At 43.7% G+C, this 16,875-nt stretch overlaps 1 protein-coding gene across 3 annotated transcripts in view; it reads left to right on the forward strand.

The window, feature by feature from the left end:
• Window positions 1-16,875, forward strand: part of RHBDF1 (rhomboid 5 homolog 1) — a 47,200-nt gene that overhangs the window by 13,038 nt on the left and 17,287 nt on the right. The window lies entirely within an intron of this gene.

Here is a 16,875-nt window from a genome sequence, read left to right on the forward strand (position 1 = left end):
CAATTCATCATTTATTTAAAAAACCTCAGGGGGGCAGCTGGTAGCTCAGTGGATTGAGAGTCAGGCCTGGAGATGGGAGATCCTAGGTTCAAATCTGGCCTCAGATACTGCCCAGCTGTGTGACCTTGGGCGAGTCACTTAACCCCCATTGCCTAGCTCTTACCACTCTTCTGGAATCAATACACAGTATTGATTCCAAGATGGAAGGTAAGGGTTAAAAAAAAAACAGAAATGAAAAAACCTTTACCTTCCATATTAGAACCAATAGCTTGTATTGGTTTTAAGGCAGAAGAACAGTAAGGGCCAGGCAATGGGGGTTAAGTGACTTGTTTAGGGTTATGTAGGTAGAAAGTATCTGAGACTAGACTTGGGACAGGTCTGGCTCTCTATCCATTGAGCCACCCAGCTGCCCTCTGATTCATTCTGTGGGTCAGTTTTACTTCTCATCTATGGAAAAAAAGGAAGTCATTGACATCAGCTGCAGAATTCCAGAAACTGACCTACTTCCTCCCCAGCAGACCCCCAAGGCCAATTTTTGGTGAGGTCCACAGGACCGATACCCTGAGGCCCAGCCTGGCTCCTGTTCCCCCTCAAGTTCTCCTCCTTTGGAGAAATGAATGTTTATCCCCCAAGGAAGAAGCCGTGCAGGGTGATTGGGGAATCCCTCTAAGATGTTCCTGACAACAGACCCGGGAGGTAGATTGTGTAAGGAATGTCTCTTTTTACCCCTGAGGTAAGGGTGGTGCTGGTTGGCTTATAATTGTCAGATTTGGGACTTGATGTCAAAGTCTTCCAGTTTTAAAATGGACATTCTTTTCACTTTAGCAAAGGGAAGATGTCTCAATTGTTGAACTAGATGACCCAGATAACATGCCTTCATGTGTGGTCCTGAATGCTCCCATCATCCTAGGAGTGTATGCTTGGGACCCATAAGCTGTGGCTGGAGGGATGCAGTTGGAAGGGATCAGACTGGCATTCCAGGTCCCCAGTTTTAGTTGTTTTTTTTTTTTAAACCCTTACCTTTAGTCTTAGAATTGATACCAGTTTCAAGGCAGGATAGTGTCAAGCACTAGGAAACTGGGGTTAAGTGACTTGCCCAGGGCCACACAGTGAGGAAGTGTCCAAAGCCCTATTTGAACCCAGGACCTCCCATGTCCAGGCCTAGCTCTCTATTCACTGAGCCACCCAGCTGTCCCTCAGGTCACCAAGTTGATAAGAAGGTGGCCTCTCACCCAGGAGTTAGTCCACTTGCAAAGAAGAGGAACTCCAATCAGTGACGTGGTCATGTTAGATAATATCCTGGGGCATTTTAGATCCTGGGCAGCTGGGTGGTACAGTGGGTAGAGTACTGGGCCTGCAATTAGGAAGACTCATCTTCCTGAGTTCAAGTCTGGCCTTAGACACGTACCAGGGTATCCCTCTGGGTAAGTCACTTAACCATATTGTCCTCAATGTCTTCATCTGTCAAATGGGTTTGGAGAAGGAAATGGCAAACCACTGCAGTATCTTTGCCAAGGAAACCCTAAATGGGGTCACCAAATGAGCTTTTGACCTTCTGTTCCACAAGAGGTTTCTGAACTCACTTTAGAACGTTTGCTGCAGATGTCAAACTCCCACTCTGGTGCTCATTCCTGTTGGTGGTACAAGTAAGAGCCCAACAAAGTGAAAAAATAGTCAGGGGCAGCTAGATGGCAGAGTGGATAGAGGGCTGAACTTGGAAGAAGACTCAAGTTCAGATTCTTGCCTTTTCATCTCTAAATCTGTGTTCCTGTAAGCTAGGACCCAAGTTAACCCAAAGAGACCGGTTTAGACTCACTGTGAAGAAAAGCAGTCCAGAAATGAGTGGCTGCTCGGCAGAGGGACAGCCTCTTCTTTTTGGAGTTGGTCAAGCAGACACTGACTTATTTTTCAGTGGGAGGGATTCCTTTTCTAGGGTAGATAGCCATGGAAGTTCCTTCTCTGATTGTGGCCTCTAATTATGTGGCACCTACCAAAGGGCCACACTGTTAGCAAGTGGATGGAGTTAGGATTTAACCCAGGTCTTCTGCAGGTACCAAATCAGACTATTGGAAGAAGGAAGGGCAGAAGGGATCCACTGTGTTGCCCAGAACACTGTTTCCCTGTTCCTTTGTTCTTGCTAAGTTTGGGGAAAAAGATCTAATAACTTTAGTCATACCCAGGTCACATCCAGGGGAATACTAGTAGCACCTACCTCCCACGCTTAGGAGGATCAAATGAGATAATATTTGTAAAGCACTTGGCACAGTACCTGGCACATAGTAGGTACTGTGTAAGCCTGTCCCCCACCCCCTGCAGTCATATTTTATTTTCCCCCAATTACATGTATAAACAGTTTTAAACATTCATTTCTGACAATTTGTGATCCAGATTTTCTCCCTTCCTCATTCTTCCCCATCCTCCTGGAGATGGCAAGCACTCTGATACAGATTATAGGTATGTTATCATGCAATACATGTTCCCATAGTCATCATGCTGTGGAAGACATATTGCATATACAAGAAAAAACACATGAAGGAAGTCAAGTAAGAACTGGCATGCTTTCATCTGTATTTTGTTCGTTCCCTCTCCGGTGGCGGATAGCCTTTTTCGTAATGAGCCCCTTGGAGCTGTCTTGGATCCTTGCGTTGCTGATAATAGTTAAGTCTTTCCCAGTTGATGGTCATTACAATATTGCTGTTACTGTGTACGGTGTTCTCCTGGTTCTGCTCACTTCACTTTGCATCGGTTCCATATAAATCTTTCTAGGTTTTTCTGAAACCTTTTTATTCATCATTTCTTAAGGCACAAGAGTATTCCATTACAATCATATACAACTTGTTCAGACGGTCCCTGATGGGTGGCCATTGCCTCAGTTTCCAATTCTTTGTCACCACAAAAAAAGAGCAGCTATAAATATTTTTGTACAAATAGATCTTTTTCCCTTTCGTTGATCTCTTTGGGAGACAGACCTAGTAGTGGTATGGCTGGGTCAAAGGGTCCGCACCCTTTTATAGGAAAATGCAATCGAAGCTGTGCTAGTTGTTGTTGGTGTTATTGTTTTTATCCACCCCCTCTGTCTGCCTGAGAGCATCCTCTTGTGGAGACGATGTAGGAGAGATAAGAGGACTGGTTGGGACTGATTTCCATGGAAGAGTCTTGCTTCTTGGGAAGGGTTCAGAGAAGAGTCACAATTCAAGGCCTGAGGAATTGGTGGCATTTTTTTCCTGGAGAAGAGAAGGTGGGAAGTCCTGGGCACATGGAGGAAAGATTTCTCTGGAGGGAGAGAAGAAACTGAAGAGCCTTCCTTCGTATCCCCAGAGGATCCAGAAAGAGCCTAGAGGGAGAAACCCAAGCCCAGAAAGACTGATCTGAGTAAAAGGAGACGAGGCCGCGTAGCCAGTCCCTGTTTTGTTCCTGTGGGTGGGAGGCGGGTGGGGCCTGGGTCTGGCTCCAGAGGCTGCAGCTCCCACCCAGGATTGATGTCAGGCTCAGGACTATGCCGTGCCCTGCCTGCCCTGCATCAAGATACGTGTGTGTGAGAGACAGAGACCCGGGCAGTCAGAGAGAAGAGACAGAGGGAGAAAGACAGACAGACGGACAGACAGACCGATGGAAGGAGGAGAGAGAGAGAGATGCTTCTGCATCTGTGTCTGTGGAGGGGGTGTTGGGAGGGGAGAAGTGATTGAGAGGAGGAGGAGGAAGAAGAGGAGGAGGCATGGGCTTGGAGTGGAAGGAGCTTGTTCTGCAGGTGCTCTAAGGAATTTAGAGGATGGGGAAACCTGGCTCCACTGGGATGGTTAGAGAAGGCATTTTGGTCAGGGAGCCCTGAAGGCTGAGGAAGATTGAAGCAGGACAAGGGCCAGAGCTGGGAGTGAGGAAGGCCTCGAGTGTCCTTTGAGGGAGCAGATCCCAGGATACAAGAGGAGGGGCTTTGGTAAGACAAAGATGGCTGTGACCGTGATGTGACATGAGGTGCAAATAAAGTGGTAGGTGAAGTTCCAATTGGGGGGAGGTCCTTAACCCACAGAAGAGATCAGGGAAGGCTCCCTGGAGCTGGCATCTGTATTAAGAAGAATGGCTAACACAGACTTTTATAGGATGAATAGGAATTCAGTAGGTGGGGTGGATGGGGTGGAGGGAGAATGTAGGCATAGGATTCAGAGGTGGGAAAAGGTAGGCCGTGTGTGTGTATGTGTGTGTGTGTGTGTGTGTGTGTGTGAGTAACCATCTGACTGGGCCAGAACACAGAGTGGGTGGGAGGATGGGGATTGCTATTAGAAAAGGCTGGAAAGATAGGATGGTCCTAGATGTTAGCTTTCATAAAGCACCTACTGTGTTTCCAGCCCTGATCTAAGCCCCAGGGGTTACTAAGGAAGGCACCAAACATTCCTTGCTCTAATGGGGGAGACAACATGCAAACAAATCGTTACAAATGAGATAGAGACAGGATAAACTAGAGATAATCTCAGAGGGAAGGCAGGAAGACTAAGGACGACTGGGAAGGATTTAGAAAGTGGGATTTTAGCTGGGATTTGAAGGGAAGGAGGGAGAGAATTCCAGGTCTGGAGGAGGGGGCAGCCAGGGAAATAGCTTGGGAGGAACAGCAAAGGGCCATTATAACAGCACAGAGGAAGAGGAGGAGGTGGGAATTGTAACAGTTAAAATTTAGGGGAGACGGGGAGACTGAGGCATCTGAAATTAGTTTCTCTCTGCAAGAAGTATTATATTTTTTAGGGGTTTATTAAAGGTTAAAGATGAAAGAATATACAAGTAAGAAACATGTGCCTAGGCCAGAGGCCTAGACAAAATAACCTCACATCACGCAAGAGACGAGCCTGCTCCAAAACGGAAGTCCAAAAAGAGCCAAGAGCCCCTCAAAAGCCTTTGAATCAGCTTAAATACCTTCTCGATCTCGGCCCAGGTGAGATTACAAGGCATTCTGGGGAAGTGGAGCAAAGGCTCGTGGGGATTGTAGTCCTGTATTCGAGTCTATTTTTTACAATCCCTGTGTGATCATTTTTGGAAAAATTAATTTTTCCCCAAAAGGATTATAAAAACATAATAAACTTAAAAGATTACAATAGTGTGAGGATAAGAGAAAAAAGAATAAAACCAATAATTGCTGAACACATTGACAAAAAGCCGTTAGGGGGGCAGTCCCCTGTGGCATAAAAGTATACATACAAATGAATGTTCAATCAACCACACCCAAAGTTAAATTTGTGCAACTTGTGGTCTGGAGGCTTCTTCATGGTGGCTTCTCCAACAGTTCAGTTCTGGATTCAGAGAGGTAGCATCTTCTTTACCTAAAATTCTTCTCAAAAGGAATTTAAACTTTGCAATTTAAATAATGATTTTTTTTTTACATTTCCCCATGTTGTGGGTGATTGAAAGATTCAGAATCAGTTAGGGATGCATGGCTGAGGTATGAGGTATATGAATCAATTGGCAAGAGATATTAAAAAGACATCAGAAAATCCAAAAGAAAAGAAAAATTTCTGGATGAAAATATAGACTATCAAAGTCTTATGTGTAAAAATTCCAAGTAGAAGAAAAATAAATCTATAACAGGTCCTTCAATCAGGGCCCAATCAAAATGATCTAAGTAATGATGCATTTACCCAGTCAGTGCCAGGACTACAGAAAGGTACCACACTATGAGAGGCAGAAAAGAAAGGGACCAGATTATAGAAGCCAAGTAGGAGCCAAGGTTTTGGGGATACTTGTCTGTGAGTATCTTCAGAGTGAGTGTGGACACAAGGAAAGCCTATGTAGATATCAAAATCCCCCAAATTCTCAATAGCCCAATTAATTACAATAGCAAACAAACACACTTTCATATTTCACATAAGTTGCTGTATGACATTTTTAAAACCTATGAATTGATGGACATTTGTCACAATTTTTACAAACATGGCAATCTTTCAACCTTGGTAATAAACATATTTTTTTTAACAAAGTAAAACTCATCTAGGGTTAAGAACATAATCAAGAAATCTAGATATCATTCTGGTGCAAGTAAAGTAGTGAGCTGAAGAGTATAAGTAAAGGGTTGCTCCTTTTGGAGGCTTTTTAAGGGTACAAATGCCCTGAGATTAACTGCCCAACTTCCATTCACATGTGGGAAGGTTGGGGGTTTATAAAATGTATTTCACTTCAGCTAATGGGCCTTACCTCATGGTAGGGGCAGGCAAAAACAACCAGATTGTTAAAAAAAAATTCCAAAAATCATATTTAAAAAACCCTTAAAATCAAATCATTTGAGGTATTTAGCACATTAAAATTCCAAAGGTTGTTAATACAATTATAACCAGTTCTGAAGTCCATCTATCCTCAGCAAAATAGAAAAAAAGCTGTTTTTTCATATATGGGCTCATTCACAATAATATTTGTTCAATAGTTACAGGGGAAAAACAACAGAATTTCAAAACTCAGTACATTCAAAATAAATTCAATCAACCTTCAGTTCAAGCAGAATAATATTGAATCCAGTAATATATGAACTTAAAATCACAAAGTTAAACCTTAAACAAAAAATGCAATAGAATACAGAGATTTTTATAAACCATTGGAGTCTGAAATGTCTTAGAATATAGCCTTTAGTCTCTTCAAAGTTCCTTGGGTTCTTATCCATTTAAATGTCTATTGTCCGAAGGCAGAGTAGTAAGGGCTAGGCAATGGGTTTCAAGGGACCCGTCCAGGGCCCCACAGCTGGGAAGTATCTGAGGCCAGATTTTAACCCAGGACCGAATGTCTTTATGTGTGGCTATCAGGTCGATGAGCCACCCATTTTCCTCCCCAAAGTTAAAGTTGAATCTTTGGGCTAAGTCTGCTCCCTGACAGGCAGGTTAAAATCAATGAAATTACCAGAAGAGTCAAAAATCCTTTTAAACAGCCTATTGCTTTTTAAGTTTCTGTTTGAAAAATCTGTTTCTTCTCCTCTCCCTTTCTCTCTCCTCTGCTATGAACCCCCTGTGGTCAATACCCCCATCCACGTGGAGGCTTAGCCTAAGGGAAAATTACCCTTTCTCCTTTTCCTCTTGTCTCTCCCCTCCGACCATGTGGCCAATACTGTTACCAGCTGGTCGCAATGAGTCCTGAGTGATCTGCTCCAAGGATCTGGGTGATGAGCCGGCTGGGGTCATGCTCATGGGTCTGGGGCTGGGGTGATGAGCCATCTGGGTTGGAGGCCAGATGGGTGAGAGACAGACCGCCACAGAAACAGGCTGATCAAGATGATTTTCTAAAGAGTATCTTGGAGAATCGTGGCTTTTAAAAAAATTCTCTAGGCTAAAAAAATTTTTGAGAAGTTCTCATCCAATCTAGTGGTCGCCAAAAACTGTAACAGTTAAAATTTAGGGGAGATGGGGAGACTGAGGCATCTGAAATTAGTTTCTCTCTGCAAGAAGTATTATATTTTTTAGAGGTTTATTAAAGGTTAAAGATGAAAGAATATACAAGTAAGAAACATGTGCCTAGGCCAGAGGCCTAGACAAAATAACCTCACATCACGCAAGAGATGAGCCTGCTCCAAAATGGAAGTCCAAAAAGAGCCAAGAGAGAGCCCCTCAAAAGCCTTTGAATCAGCTTAAATACCTTCTCGATCTCGGCCCAGGTGAGATTACAAGGCATTCTGGGGAAGTGGAGCAAAGGCTCGTGGGGATTGTAGTCCTGTATTCGAGTCTATTTTTTACAGAATGGGGTGAAAGAAGACTGGAGAGGGAGGAGGGGACCGTGTTATACAGGGCTTTAAAAGCCCCATTTGGTCATGGAGGTAATAGGGCACCACTGCAGTCGTTTGAATAGGGGAAAGACTTAAAAAAAACTTATTTATTTAATTAATTTAGAATATTTTCCCATGGTTACATGATCCATGTTCTTTCCCTCCCCTCCTCCCACCCCCCCTCCTGGAGCCGACGAGAAATTCCTCTGGGTTTTACATGTGTCATTGACGGGGAAGATTTTTGATCAGAGCTGTGACACGATTAGAAATATGCAAAGTAAAGAGTAGAAGTGGAAAGACCTGTTAGGAGGCATTACATTATTACAGGTGGTTGGTAATAAGGGCTTCAACTACCACTGCTGCTGCTGCTGCTATTACTGCTACTACTCTATTACTGCTCTATATACATTCTCTCATTGGATTTTCATAACAATATTGGGAGGTAGGAGCTATTATCATCCCCACTTTTTTAACAGATAAGAAAAGTGAGGCTCAGAGACATTTATCCAGGGCCACAGATCCATTAAATGCCTGCAGCAGGATTTGAACTCAGGTTTTCCTGGCTCCAAATCCGGTATTTTATCTATTACCTTCTAGTCATCCACAAAAGTGCTAATACGTAGTAGAAAGAGAAAGGAGATGGATGTTGAAACTATAGCAAAAATAATAAGTTTTGTTAATTGCTTAAGGGCATATTGTTTCATGGTTTATAGGACATTTTTAGTTATATCAGTAATAGTATTATTATTCTCATTTTATGGATGGAGAAACTGAGGCCAGAGAGGGTAAGTGACATTTCCATCAGTAAGTGGCCTACCAAAGATTCAAAAATCAGTGCTTTCTCTGGATCCTCCCTCAGTGAGGGGAAACCCTGGGGATTTTTTTTTTTTAATGAAAAGAAGAGTCTGTGCCAAGAAGAGGGTTGGGGGGGCACTTCTTTCATTTTCTTGCCTGCCTTCTTGGGTGTGGGGATACAGGGGCTTTCCCAATCTAGGCAGACTTCATGGGTAGCAATGGGAAAGCAATGGGGATTAGCCTGGGTCTAGATACTGGCAGGGAGAGCGGGTGAAAGGGCCCCAAAACTGAAGATAAGACCACGTGGCTGGACTTAGAGGACAAAGAAGAGTACTCTGGAATGATGGCAGGAGAATAGACTGATACTGAGCTTGGCAAGGCCTTGATAGCTGAGCACAGTGGCTCCCAGAGGACACAAGAAGGGGCAGAGAACTTGAGGAATCCCTTAGGCAGCTGGATGCAGAAGGGTTTGGAGGGAGGGAAGGTTATTGCCATATTCCTGGAGAGACTCTGTAGAAGAATATGGGAGACAGAAATGGCAGTTTGATAGCCGATGGGATATGTGGGACACATTCAAGTCTACAATGTATGCAAAGGGACAAACCCTAAAGGAAAGGGCAGTGGATTTGGACCCTGGGTGACCCACGGTCCAGGAGACCTTTATATCCCAGTCCTGACCTTTATTTGCCACAGGCAAGTCCCTGCATCTCTCCTTGTTTCAGTCAACTCATCTGTAAGAGAGAGTTAATAATACTTTGAGGAAAGCACTATGGAATTTTGAGCTATTATTATTTTCTTCCTGCCTCCCTAACAGCTAAACATCCTGGGTACACCCTGGGTAGACCGGAAGCATCCTAAAAAAAGTCTGAGAGATGCCTTTTATTTTTACATCAGGACTCATTTCAGGATTGCTGCTCCTCCCCCTACAACCACCCATGATACATTCCTTGTGATGAAAGAAAAACAGTTAAGTAAAGCCTGGATTATAATAATAGTAATAATAATAATAATAATAATAATAATAATCCAGGTTCCCCAGGTGCCTCCCAGGTATCAAACCCTCTAGTTCTTTTCTGGGAGTCTGGGGATTCACAAATCAGGGTTCCAGGAATTAAGTCCCTAATTCCCCCGACATTTGTAATCTGGACCCATGCCATTGGAGCAAAGAAGTGGGGGTGAGCCCACAGAAGGAGAATTTTACATGGCATTGTCACACCAAGACATTGTGCTGACTGCCTTTGTTTAACTGGTTTTTTGTTGTTGCTCTTGGTTGGTTGTTACAAGCAAAAGCCTGAGGGCTTGAACTGAGTTCTTATCCTGAGTCTCCCACTGTTGGATAGGTTGATAAATAGGAATAGAATCTGATATAAATGATATAAGATTGCCATACTGGGAGGGAGCCAGGGTGACCTGTGTTCACCTTCAGTGAGATACTTGACTAGCTGTTCGAGTTTGGCCAACTCATTTCATCTTATAAGCTTTTCCTCATTTATAATAATGTTAAATTAGATTTTTTTTGGTTAAAATTTTAAATTAACATCTTTATTTTTTGATATCACTTCATGCCCTAACATAATTTTCCTTTCTTTCCCTCTCACCAAACTATCCTTTGAAAAAATGTATGAAAAAGAAAGTATAACTAATCATCACATCAACCCAATATGACATGATATGCGGTGTTTTGCACTCATAGCCCTTCACTCCTGCAAAGAAGGTTCATTCTCATCTCTTTTTCGAGGGGCCAAGATTGGCATAAATGTCCACTGAATTCAGATTGTTGTTCTTGCTTTTTTCATTAGATTGTTGTGGACATTGTGTTTATTGTTCTTCTGGGTCTGTCTTTGCGCCTTATCTCTGTTATGCAGAAGGTACTGCTGTGAACATTTAGGTGTAGATGGGATTTTTCTTTTTGTCACTGATCTCCTGTATGCTTAGCAAGGGAATTTCTAGGTCAAAATAGTATGGGCATTTGAGCCACTTTTTTAAAAATTTAAAGATATTTTATTTTCACAATTACAAGTAATAATGATTTTCATCATACATTTTCTAAAATTGTAAGATCCAAACCATTTCTCTTCCTTTATTCCCTTCTCCCTCTCTTGGAATGATAAGTTATTTGGTCTGGGCCATACACATAGTATCATGCAAAACACACTTCCAATTTGGTCATTGTTGTAAGAGTACTCATATGAAATCAAAACCCCAAAATAAAATTGTAAATTAACTGAAGTGAAAGATACTATGCTTTGATCTGCATCTGACTCCAACAGTTCCTTGTCATAAGTCTTTCAGACTTGTCCCAGATCATTGCATTGCCAAGAGCAGGCAAGTCTTTCACAGTTGATCATCATATGATATTGCTGAGTACAATGTTCTCTCAGTTCTGCATCAGTTCCTGCAGATCTTTCCAGCTTTTTCTGAAATCATCTTGCTTATTTTTTCTTATACTACAATAATATTCCATCACCAACACTTATCACAATTTGTTCAACCATTCCCCAATTGATGGATAGCCCCATAATTTCCAATTCTTTGCCACTACAAAAAGAGCTCCTATAAATATTTTTGTACAAGTAGGTCCTTTCCCCATTTTTATGATCTCTTTGGGATACTGACCCAGTAGTGGTATTAAAGGATCAAAGGGTTTGCCCAATTTTATGACCTTTGGGCATAGTTCCAAATTGCCCTCCAGAATAAATGGTTGGATCAGTTCATGATTGAGTCACCTTCTTAGCAAAATTCCAAGTTGCTTTCCAGAATGGTTGGAGCAATTTATAGCTCTAGCAGCATGCTTATCTTTCCACAACTCCTCCACCCCTGACTATGCCCTTTTTGCCTGTTTGTTGAATTTGAGCTGAGACTTCAGAAATGTTTTGATTAGCATTTCTTTTGTTATTGATTTAGAGGAGTCTTTTATGTGGTTGTTAGTAATAGATTACAATTTTTCAAAAAAAATTGTTCATATTCTTTGGCCTTTGAAAACTATTAGGGAATAGTTTTGGTTTTATTAATTCCTTCTATACCTTAAAAAAAAAAACCCAAACAACCCTTATCTTTTGATTCCAAGGCAGAAGTGATAAGGGCTGGTCAACTGGGGTTAAGTGACTTGCCTAGGTCTCACAGCCAGGAAATGTCTGAGTTCTGGCTTGAATCTAGGACCTCCCATCTCTAAGCCTGTCTCTCAATCCACAGAGCCACCCAGCTGCCCTGCAGAGATTTTTGATGTAAAGGTTTCCCCCTAATTGACCACTTCCCTTCATATCCTCCTTGTGCTAATTTTGTATCAAAGCTTTTCTTAAAAAACAAAACAAACAAAAAAACCCAACCAAAACACTTCAGTTTAATTCGTACTTGTAAGGGACTGATGTAGAACTGGAGAGACCCAAGATGGGGACTAGACCAGTGTGGAAACCCAGACCCAGGCTAACCCTTCAACTCCACAAACTGTTTCATGAATGCATTTGTCATGAGAAGGATTACTCAAGAGAGGGACTGAAGGAACAATGCTGCTGAGCTAAAAGTGGATAAAGAGCAACCCTAGAGAACGGAAGACCTCCTGCTTCTGACATGTACTAACTGTGTGACTGATCTTGGACAAACTCTTCTCACTGTTTTGGCACCTAAGTCTGCCTTGAAGTTGCAGAGAAGGTGCCAGCCTTGGAGTTATTTCCCTGCACCAGTGAGATTGCATGTCAGTCCCTCTTCTTTCCACTTTCCTCCTTTCCCCTCTCCCTTGCCTTCTCCCTCTCCCTCTTCCTTCTCCTTCTCTTCCTGCCCTTCCCCTTCTCCCTCTCTCTCCTCTTCCTATCCTCCCTCTCCTCTTTTTCTTTTTTTTCCCCTTCTCCCTCTCCTTTCACCAACCCCTCTTTCTCCATTTCCTTCTCTTTTCCCTGTTTCTTTCCCTTTCCTCTTCCCCTCTCCTCTTCCTAACTTTCTCCTTCCATCTGCTCTCCCCCTCCTTCTCCCCTTCCCTCCTTTACCTCTCCCTTTTCCTCTCCCCCTCCTTTCCCTTTCTCTCTCCTCTCTCTCCGTTCTCTCTCCTTCTTCCCTCTCCCCTTCCCTCTCTTCCCCTCCTTCTCTCTTCCCCTTCTCTCTCCTCTCCCTCTCTTCCTCTCAACCCCTTTCCTCTTTCCCTCTCTCCCTTATTCTTTCCTCTCTCCCTCTCCTTCCTACCTCTTTCCTCCATTCTTGCTCCTATCCCTAACTTGGCTATTACAAAAAGAAGTTAATTGGGGGCAGCCATGTATGTGCAGGGTAGGGTGTGCCTGGATTCCCTAGGCCCCTGGCCTAGTTGGCCTTGTGGGCGTGGAGGATCTTGATGTCTCCTCCTGAGAGGCGGCTCCTCTTCCCCCAAATATGAGCTCTGCTCTGCTCTGGGAATGGGCTTGGGTAGGGGAGTAGATAGATGTTCCCTGGTTCCCAGAACTCACAGAAAAAAGGGGGAGGGGACTGGGGACAAGGGCCATCAGATCATGGACCCCTCCCTGCTCTGGGGGCTGAGTGGAGAGGCCAGACACCAATGAGGTGTAACAGAGATCTTTCCCCATTCCTTTTTGCAGAGATGCAGTCCTGGGCAGGCCTCGGCAGACTGACAGGCAACGTTTGGTCATCTGAGCTGCTCTCCCTGAGTGACCTCCCACACCCAGGTTACTCACTCACTAAGGGCCAGCCTCATTCTTGGCTTGTTTGAGATCTGGGGGAATGGAAGGAGGGGAATGTGAGTCCCTCCCCCACTTTCCCCTTTCAGCCCAGGAAATTAATCCACACATTGTTATGTTAGACCACTGCCTTCATCTTGCATGCATTCTGAGATTCCCAGCCAGAACCTGAACCCAGGACTCCTCCCTTGTAGCTTCTCCGTCTCAGCCTCAATAGCCTTGTGAACCAGGGAGGTCTAAGAGTCTTTCAGGGAAGGGGGTGGGGAATATAAAAGTAAAATAGCCATTTTGGGTTTGGGATTATAAGAGTTGGATGAGAGCTTTTGAGATCTAGGCTAAACTAATTTTCATCAGAGGAGGAAACAGACCTTGAGAGGGTAAGATTTGCCTAAGGAGACACAGCTCCTTAGTGAGAGCTTTGGGAATAGACCCCAACACTAGAGTCAGAAGCATTGATACCAGATGAGTTTCTTCTGAATAATGGACGATTTTGATTTCCAGGGAAGGTCTAACAGCTTCCCAGAACAGGGAATGAAGACTCTTGGGGATGTCCAGTGGAGTTGGATCCACTCTCACTTGCTTCCCTGTTAGCAGGTTTTCATGGGGTCAGGTAGGAAGCGCTCAGGTTGGGGAACCCCTCGGTTTTCTCATCTGAAAAACAATTGGACTACTTGAGTGGTAAGGCTCCTACCAACTCCAACCTATGATTCCTTCCTTCCTTCCTTCCTTCCTTCCTTCCTTCCTTCCTTCCTTCCTTCCTTCCTTCCTTCCTTCCTTCCTTCCTTCCTTCCTTCCTTCCTTCCTTCCTTCCTTCCTTCCTTCCTTCCTCCCTTCCTCCCTTCCTCCTTTCCTCCCTTCCTCCCTTCCTTCCTCCCTTCCTCCCTTCCTCCTTTCCTCCCTTCCTTCCTCCCTTCCTCCTTTCCTCCCTTCCTCCCTTCCTTCCTCCCTCCCTCCTTCCCTCCCCCTTCCTTCCTCCCTTCCTCCCTTCCTTCCTTCCTTCCTTCCTTCCTTCCTTCCTTCCTTCCTTCCTTCCTTCCTTCTTTCATGCCTTCCTTCTTTCATTCCTTCCTTCCTTCTTTCTTTCTCCCTTCCTTCCTTCTTTCTCCCTTCCTCCCTCCCTCCCTCCCTCCCCTTAAAAGGAAACCATATGTATCACTATGAGGTGTTAATGAAAGGGAATCCTTGCCTGATTTGCAGCTCCCTAAAGTGTCCTCAGTTCTGTGCCTGAGGGCTACCTATGGTCAGTATCTTTTCTGGTCTCCTGCCTCTTGGCTTTTTGGTGACCTGGGGATGAAGCTCCAAGAGAAGAGAGGTAGAGGATGGAGCTTCACTCAGCCATTCTTATATTTGAACTCTTATTTAGGTTACATTTCTGTGATCTTGGTCCCCTGATTCCCCCTTGTTCTAACAGAAGGACATTGAGATATGGTTTAGGGGAGAGTCCAGACTTATCTGAGAAGTTTGGGGTGTGCTCTCAAGATCAATGAATAATTCATGGTTCTATGTGTATATGATTGGTGGTTTTGGTTTTAAAAGATTACTGTATTACAAATATGAATAATATGGAAATAGGTTCTTTTAGTGAAGTTATGACTTTTTTAAATTTAATTTTTTCAATTAATTAAAATATAACTTCTTTCCTTCCCACTTAATTTCCCTCCATTATAGAAAAAGAAAACAACAACAACTCTTGGAACAAATATGCATAGACAAGCAAAACAATTTCCCACATTGGTCATGTCTAAAAATATGTCTCAGTCTAAACCCTGAGTCTGTCACCTCTCTGTGAGGTGACATCTTTCATCTCAAGTGTTCTGGATCTGTGGTTGGTCATTGAATTAAAGAATATTCTTATGTCTTTCAAAGTTGTAAGAAATATAGGTTGAGGAATCAACTGTGGGATCATAGCATGACAGAGCTCAAAGGGCCTTTACCACAGAGCACATCAGAGTTGGGAGATCCACCCTGTCCATTTTGTAGATATTCAAGAGCCAAGATTAATTTGGAGGAGGTGATTGTTTGGGAATAGAATAATGGTAATAAGAATGGGCATTTATATACCATCTTAATATTTGCAAAACACTTTACATACATGATCTCCTTTGATCTTCATAACGGTTTTAGACACTATAAATATTATCCTCATTTTATAGTGAAGGAAACTGAGACTTAGGTTAAGTGCCTTGTCTATGGTCACACGTGTGTAGTCAGTGTCAGGTGGAATTGGAACTCATGGTCACCTCGGCATGAAGTGGGAGAAGGGGAGTAATTAGTACATTTCTCAGAGAATGGTGGAATATTGAGGATTATGGATCCTTCTAATCTGCTTGGGATTTGTCATCCAGGTATTTGTTTATGTAAACTTTTATGGAACCTCTTTATAGTCCTGGACTGTGGCCCTCTCGGATACTTCTAGGTGCTCAGTCAGCCTGGAGAGCGGTGCTTTATTCTGAAGTTGCCTTGCTTCCTGCTCTGAGGACCTATTGTGCTTTAGGGTTTGGATGGGAAAACCAAGGCAATGGTGTCTGCCTGTATTCTCCAGGCCTTTATAGAATGGGCTACTAGCATCTGTCTGGTAATTCCAAAATTATTCTTGGCTTTGTGGAGGGCAGGAATCGGAGACCCCAAAAAACTGAGACAGTCTCTAGACCCAGGCCAAGATCAGTTCTTTTGTACCCACACTGAAAGATGTGCTGAAACTTTACTTGGGTTCTGGTCCTGGTTCTCCAACATTCTGACTGTGTGACTGGATAAGAAATATTTTACCCTCTTTGGATCTTGGCTTTCTTTTCTGTAAGAATAAGGAGGGATGGGGGTAGATGGTTTTTGTGGTGCCTTCCAGCTTTAAGATCCTGTTGTTTCTTGGCTTCATCCCCAATGGGGTCAGGGACCCTGGATGAGTTGAGCATCCCCCATATTCATCTTTCCAGTCTGTCTCTCCCCCTGCTTAGTATCCTCCTTCCATTGATTGTCAAAGGGCTCTTTGTCCCATGGCTGAGCCCTTCATGCTTCTGACCCCTCTCCTTCCAAAGCTGCAAAGCCTTCCTGCCCCGGCTGAATTTCCAGAGCCAATAGACATGGAGGGGCCCTTGCTCTGGGCTTTGGAGTCTGTGTTGGCATCTGAGCTTGAGGCAGGGTGGGGAATGCTGATGAATGAGAAGCTTGGCTGGGAGGTTCAGCTGGAGAGACTTCTTTCTAAAGAGGTGAGTGGAACCAGGTCTCATGCCACAGGGCAGACATACATCTTTAATGCCACCAGAAGTTGGACAATCAAACACTGTGCCAGTCCTGTGCTTTTCTAAGTTGTACGCAGGGGAATCCAGATGCCTTGGGTTCTGGCCCTGCTTCTGTCACTGCCTTTGGCATATTACTGCCTCGATCTCTTCCTCAGTTTCCCCAAATGTAAACAAAAGGATTGGGAGTAAATGTTCTCAAAGATCCCTTCCAGCTCTCCCATTCTGTGTTCTTTGCTTAAGGACCCCTTTAGCTCTGATGTTCTGTGCTCTAACTTAATGTTCTGCATTCCAAGGTCTTCCAGGTTTAAGAGTCTATGTCCTATGTTCCAAGGCTCCTTAGATATTGTAATGGTCGGTAGGTTACCGGGGGTTGGAGTAGCCTCAAGCCAACTTTGGGAATTGTAGCCCTGGAGAGGCAGTTTCCTAGAGGCCGACTCCTGCACAATTCTTTGGGATATGGCTC

This window comes from Monodelphis domestica, chromosome 7, assembly GCF_027887165.1.
Source record: "Monodelphis domestica isolate mMonDom1 chromosome 7, mMonDom1.pri, whole genome shotgun sequence".
Lineage (NCBI taxonomy): Eukaryota > Metazoa > Chordata > Mammalia > Didelphimorphia > Didelphidae > Monodelphis > Monodelphis domestica.